The sequence below is a fragment of the Carya illinoinensis genome, chromosome 11 (assembly GCF_018687715.1).
Source record: "Carya illinoinensis cultivar Pawnee chromosome 11, C.illinoinensisPawnee_v1, whole genome shotgun sequence".
Classification (NCBI taxonomy): domain Eukaryota; kingdom Viridiplantae; phylum Streptophyta; class Magnoliopsida; order Fagales; family Juglandaceae; genus Carya; species Carya illinoinensis.
In genome coordinates this window covers 2,899,399-2,905,753 of record NC_056762.1, presented here as the reverse complement: position 1 = coordinate 2,905,753, position 6,355 = coordinate 2,899,399, and positions in this window count along the sequence as shown.

Sequence of the window (6,355 nt, the reverse complement as noted above, 5' to 3'; positions counted from 1 at the left end):
TCAATTAACGTAGTTGTGGATGACATTTCAGCAGAAACTATCATGAAGGAGCTTGAGAATATGAAGGAACTGGGGCAGACCAGTGGAGAAGACTCACAAGTGCAAAATGAGGAAGATAATATAGAGGAAACACCACAAAATCCACAAATCAAAGAACCTTCTTCAAGAATCACTCAAAATCATCCTAAAGAAAACATTCTCGGTGAGCTAGAAGGAGGTATGAGGCTTAGAAGAAGAGTACTAAATCAGGTTTCTTTTGTGTGTTATTTGTCACAGGTTGAACCCAAGAAAGTCGAGGAAGCACTAAATGATGAAAGTTGGGTCAACGCCATGCATGAAGAACTCCATCAATTTACTAGAAATGATGTATGGGAGTTAGTTCCTAAACCAGAAAATTCTAACATAATTGGGACTAAGTGGATCTTTAAGAACAAATCCGATGAGCATGGCACTATTGTGAGAAATAAAGCAAGGCTGGTTGCACAAGGTTACACACAAGTAGAAGGGATTGATTTTGATGAAACATTTGCTCCTGTGGCCCGGTTAGAATCTGTTCGCATTCTACTAGCACTTGCCTGTCATCTAGACTTCAAATTATATCAAATGGATGTCAAGAGTGCCTTCCTAAATGGAGTGTTACAAGAAGAGGTATATGTCAACCAACCAAAAGGATTTGTTAATCATCTCTACCGTGAATATGTTTACAGGTTGAAGAAGGCGCTGTATGGACTGAAACAAGCACCTCGAGCTTGGTATGAAAGGTTAACTGCCTATTTACTTGATCATGATTTTGTTAGAGGACAAGCTGATAGGACTTTATTCATAAGAAGATCAGGTAAACAACTCTTAATTGCTCAAATATATGTTGATGATATTGTTTTTGGAGCAACACTTGAATCTCTTGCTTATAACTTTGCAAATGAAATGAAATCTGAATTTGAGATGAGTATGATTGGTGAGTTAAATTTCTTCTTGGGTATTCAAGTAAAACAATGTAAAGAAGGAATATTTATTTCACAATCTAAATATGCAAGAGATCTTGGAAAAAAATTTGGAATGGAAGGAAAAAGCAATGCTCGGACTCCCATGAGCACTTCAGTGAAAATCAGCAATGACTCCACAGATAAAAATATTGATCCCACTCTTTATAGAAGCATGATAGGAAGTCTTTTATATATTACAGCAAGTAGACCTGATATAGCTTTAAGTGTTGGTGTATGTGCTAGATTTCAAGCTAATCCTAAAAAATCCCATCTTACTGTAGTAAAAAGAATCATAAAATACCTTAATGCCACTGTTGATTATTGGATATGGTACTCAAAAGACACTAATCTTACACTTGTTGGCTATTCGGATGCTGATTGGGCTGGGAATGCTGATGATAGGAAGAGTACTACGGGTGGGTGTTTTTATATAGGTGGAAATCTTGTAGCTTGGATGAGTAAAAAGCAAAATTCTATTTCTTTATCCATTGCTGAAGCTGAATACATAGCTGCAGGGAGCTGTTGTACTCAGCTATTATGGATGAAAAAAATGCTTGATGATTATGGTTTTTCTCAAGACACTATGACAATATATTGTGATAATTCAAGTGCTATAAGTATTTCGAAAAATCCTGTCCAGCATTCTTGAACCAAGCACATTGATATTCGACATCATTTTATAAGAGACTTGGTTGAGTCGAAAATAATATCCTTGGAACATGTGCCTACTGAACATCAACTGGCTGACTTGTTTACTAAACCTTTGGATGGACTTAGATTTGAGTTTTTACGAAAAGCCATTGGTATATGTGATCCCAAGTGAGAGTTTTCTATCCTACTAGTTTAGGATATTTTCTTCCAGTTTTTTTTTTTTCCTTTCTTTAAAAGCATAAATGTTTCGGTTTTTTTTTTCTGTTTAAATAAAAAAACTTATAAAAAAAACTGGGTTGTGTATTTTCTTTAAGGTACATGTTTATTACATCACAGGTTGAGCATGTATGGAATTGCTTTAAAAAAATTTCTGATCTTATGTATTACTCCTCTTTGTGCAGCTCTCCTTAAGTGTACTAACCCTATAGGTCTTTTTGGCAAAGTTCATCTATATGCACTGTGAGGAACCTATATGTAGGCATTCTATAATTAATCCTTTTAAAAAAAAATGCTCATCAAAGAGGGAGTTCATGCCTTGAATTGACTAATACTAGTTGAACCTAGTACTTCTTTAAAAGAGCTCTCTTCTTGCCAAACACAAAGAGTGATCCATATAGAAAAAGTCGGTGTCTATTCATTGCGGAAAAAGACAAACACCCTACACGGATCTATCACCTTGAGTTCTTACAGAAAAAATCGTTGCTCCAATCATTGTGGAAAAAGATGAGCAACCAACATGAACAAAGGAGGTGTACAAACTAGTGTTTGGAGGAGATGCCTATGTATCTAGGCCCTAGCATAAAGTTTGACTTTTAAGGTCAAGAAACAAACTCTAGAGAGCATCTTTATAAAAAAAATTACCTTTCTTTGAACAAAGGTATCAAAAATATAACACAAAAGAGAGCAACAAAAAAAAAAAAAACGAAGGGAAAGCTCATAACATGCTATGATATAAGTATAATCACTCACACACTCACCTGAACTTTGGCATTACTGATTCTATGAGGAGTGAACATCCAAAAAGGGACTGTTACAAACATGAGTGGGCTAAGGATTATTGAATTTTTTTTGGTATATTCTGACTTGATCAAACTAAGATGATTTTAGGCATGTTATCTTTGTTTTTTTTACAAACAAAAAAAAAAACAAAATCTTTTTCTAATAAAAAAAATATAGTTTTTTTTTTTCCGTTGCTTTGTTCTGTTTTTGTTTTTTAAAAAAAGAAAAAAGAAAAAAAAAGGATTCCCGGTGTGTTGCATACATGTATCGGGTCTTTTATGCCTAAGTGTAGAAGTCCTAATAGGACTCTTTGGTCCAGCACGTGCACGGGGAGGGTCTTCTTTTAAAACCCTTTTGCATACCTCTTGGCTTTTGTTCCCTACACTCAGCCCTATCCTCATAAGCATCCCCTTATCCATTTTCACGGCAGCTTGCTTCCTTCCCCCAATCCTCCATACACGGTGCTCTTTTCACTCTCATTCTTCCTCCTTCCACCTTCAAGGTAAGTATTCTCGGATCCTCTGTTTTTCTTCTCTTCCTTTCTTTTCTCAAGTTTCGGTATGTTGATCTCTACAATTTTTTTGTGAAGGGTTTTATTTTTTTTTGAATCTTGGTTGTTTGGTTGAGCTGCACTACTCAAAAATGGGTTGATTGTATTGATTCTTCCCATTATATACATGTATTGAGGACAAATCTCTATTGCACACGGATTCCCTGTTTTTTTTTTCTCACGGGTGCACACCAAGTGTTTGTGTTTTTTCCTGACTCATCTCTATTTTGTTTTGGGCACTTGTTAGGATGGCTCTTTCTTATCTATACATAGTAAGGTTTTATGCACATATTGTTTTTGGGTTGTTATCAATGTTCAAACTTAAAAAAAAAAAAAAAAAAAAAACCAAACCACCCTTTAATATCATGTTTTTCTTTATCCATTCTTATCCTCTAAAAAGTTTGAAAATTTTCTTTCTAAACTTAATTCTTGTACTAATTCAGATGAGATTCAAAGAACGGGCAAAACGCAAAAAGTTCACTACTCCGGTGCCATCCGAGCACTCTTTAAGTGAGGATGTCCCGTCACTTGAACCAATGCAATTAGGCGACACTTCTGCCCCTCCTCCATCTCCATCACCATCTGTGCCTGTGTCCACAGAAGCACCTCCTGATCGCTTCATCTCCATTGAAGCCGAGAATGCCTATAGAAATACCTTCTCCAAGAGACCCGTCTTGGGTGAATGGGAGGTAAGCATCCATGACTTTCCTTCGGATGACTTCCAAATTATCCGCCATATATTCATTGAAAGAGGATGGGAGAAGCTCACTCATGCTCTTCCTACACCTTGTGTTGAGGTGGTCCGGGAATTTCATTCCAATATAGCCCACTTCAATTTAGATGATCATAGCATCATCTCTACTGTTCGCGGGATTCAGATTGAGGTATCTCCTGCTCTTCTCCGCGATCTATTTACTCTTCCTGAGGTGGAATCCCCTCTATACCCATATAAGGGCATGGGAGCCCCAACCAAGACTGCAATGCGCAATCTGTTTGTTGGTCTCACTGGCCCCAAATGGACTGCCAAGACACACAGACTGCCTCTTTACAATATGCTTCCTCAGTATCGGCTCCTGGCCAAAATAGTCTTGACCAATCTCTGGCCTATTAGTCGTCACACTGAAATTTCTCTCGAAAGAGCTTATTTTATGTATGCTCTTGCTACTGGTGTGTCTATTGATTTTCCACGACATGTCATTGATATTATTCATCTTTCACATATGGAAAAAGAGTTAAATCTCCCTTTTGGAAGTCTAATTACTAAATTGGCCATGATTGCAAAAGTGACGCTTCGAGCAAATGAACCCACCATGAAGCTGCCCGGGCCTATTTCTGCCTTAACCGTGGTTAAATCAGCAGCTGTCATCATCAAGAAGCGCCCCCTCACTACTGAGTCAGCATCCTCTCCACCTGAACCATCCATCCCCCCTTCTCAACTTCGTGAGCAAATCTCTTTGTTATCTCAGAAGATGGATAGCTTCACAGCTAAGTGGGAGGCCAGTCAGTCCAAGTTGGAGCAACAATTGGCTGCAGTACGCTCTGATTGTGTACAAGCGAATGATAGACTAGTTCAACTGTCCTTGGATGTCCAACACATTATGGCAAGCGTAGCAGATTCTGACGAGAAAATATAGACCTCCATGGTTGATTGTTGACAAAAAGGGGGAGAAAAGTTTGAGGGGGAGCAGCAGCAACAAAGGGGGAGTATTTTTTTTGAAAAACTTATCATGTTATTTTTTTTGGACTGTAACGCAGATACAATTTGGCATGTATTTTGATTAGGCTAATTGACCATTCTGGTTTTATTAAATCACAACTCTTTATAATCTTCTATACTTTTTGTGATTTGATAGTTGACATATTTTCAGGGAATTTACATTCATCAAACTGGTTTCGTTATCAATCCGCCAAAGGGGGAGATTGTAAAGGCAAAAAAGTTAGCTAGGATTAGATGAGTGAATGATAAGGCTTATCTTATCATATTATTTATTATTGTTGGATGAATGTAAAAATAATTATTGATTTATATCTAAACAATGTTGAGTCTATCTAGAAATGTTAGGAGTTGTTTAGATAAGTCCCTGAAGTCAAAATCGAATTCTGATAGCATTACACTTATCTAGAAGAAATCTGATTAGAGTTTAGTCTATATCAGAAGAAGTTATCACGAAATGTTAGCAGTCCGTCGAGACGCATTTTCGCGTCTGTTGCTAACCGTCAGCAGAGTTCTAATGCAACCAGAACTCTTTTCAGATCTTCTATTTAAAGGGGATTCGGTTTTGTATCTCTTTAAGGACTTCAAGCCATGAATTTTACAGAGGAGATTCTGTGTGTTTATGAGAGAAAATTCACTTGAGAATTTTCATGGGATTTTTCATATCTTCTTGAGTGTGATCGTGCTTTGAGTGCGAAGCAACATCGATTGGGTTTCAGCCTTTGGAGTTCCAGAAGGGAGGTCAACATTTGAAGATCGCCAGAGGTTCTGGCTGCTACTGTGGTAGAAGACAAACGGGTCGTTTGTCTAGGCAAGTAAGAGAGTCGAATTGTAAAGGTTTTGTAATTGATTATTACTTGTAATTGTTCTTCAAATAATGAGATTGACTTTCCTGGGTTTGGCTGCCCCGTAGGGTTTTACCTTTAAAGAGTTCTTTAAAGGGTTTCCCTTCGTAACCAATCGTTGTGTCTTGCAAGTTTGATTATTTATTTTAAAGTATTTGATTCATTTCATAATCTTTATAATTGAGATCTAACTAATTTGTTCAAGGAAATTGGTAGACAATTTTGTGGTTTTACAGGGGTACATTGGGAATTTCAGAATGAATGGACTGAATGTATGATATATGAAAATACGTAAGGGCTATATGGACTAAAATGGAAATGGTACCAAATGAATGGACTGGACAGGGCAGATTGCAATGCTGGGTAAGTAGTACTAGTAGTGGACCCAGTGCTGCACCCTGATAGAATGGATTCCCAACCCGTGGCCACGAGCGGAATCAGGTCCAAAAGACTGCTAACCCTAGCACACGGGACGTAACAGTGTGCTACATGGCCAGTGAAAGTAAAAAGAAAGAACGGATGCATGTTAAGAAAGAATGTATGTATGTATGGATGAACGGAATGTATGAATGTATGTAAGTAAGAAAAGATAAATGCATGAATGTATGTGTGT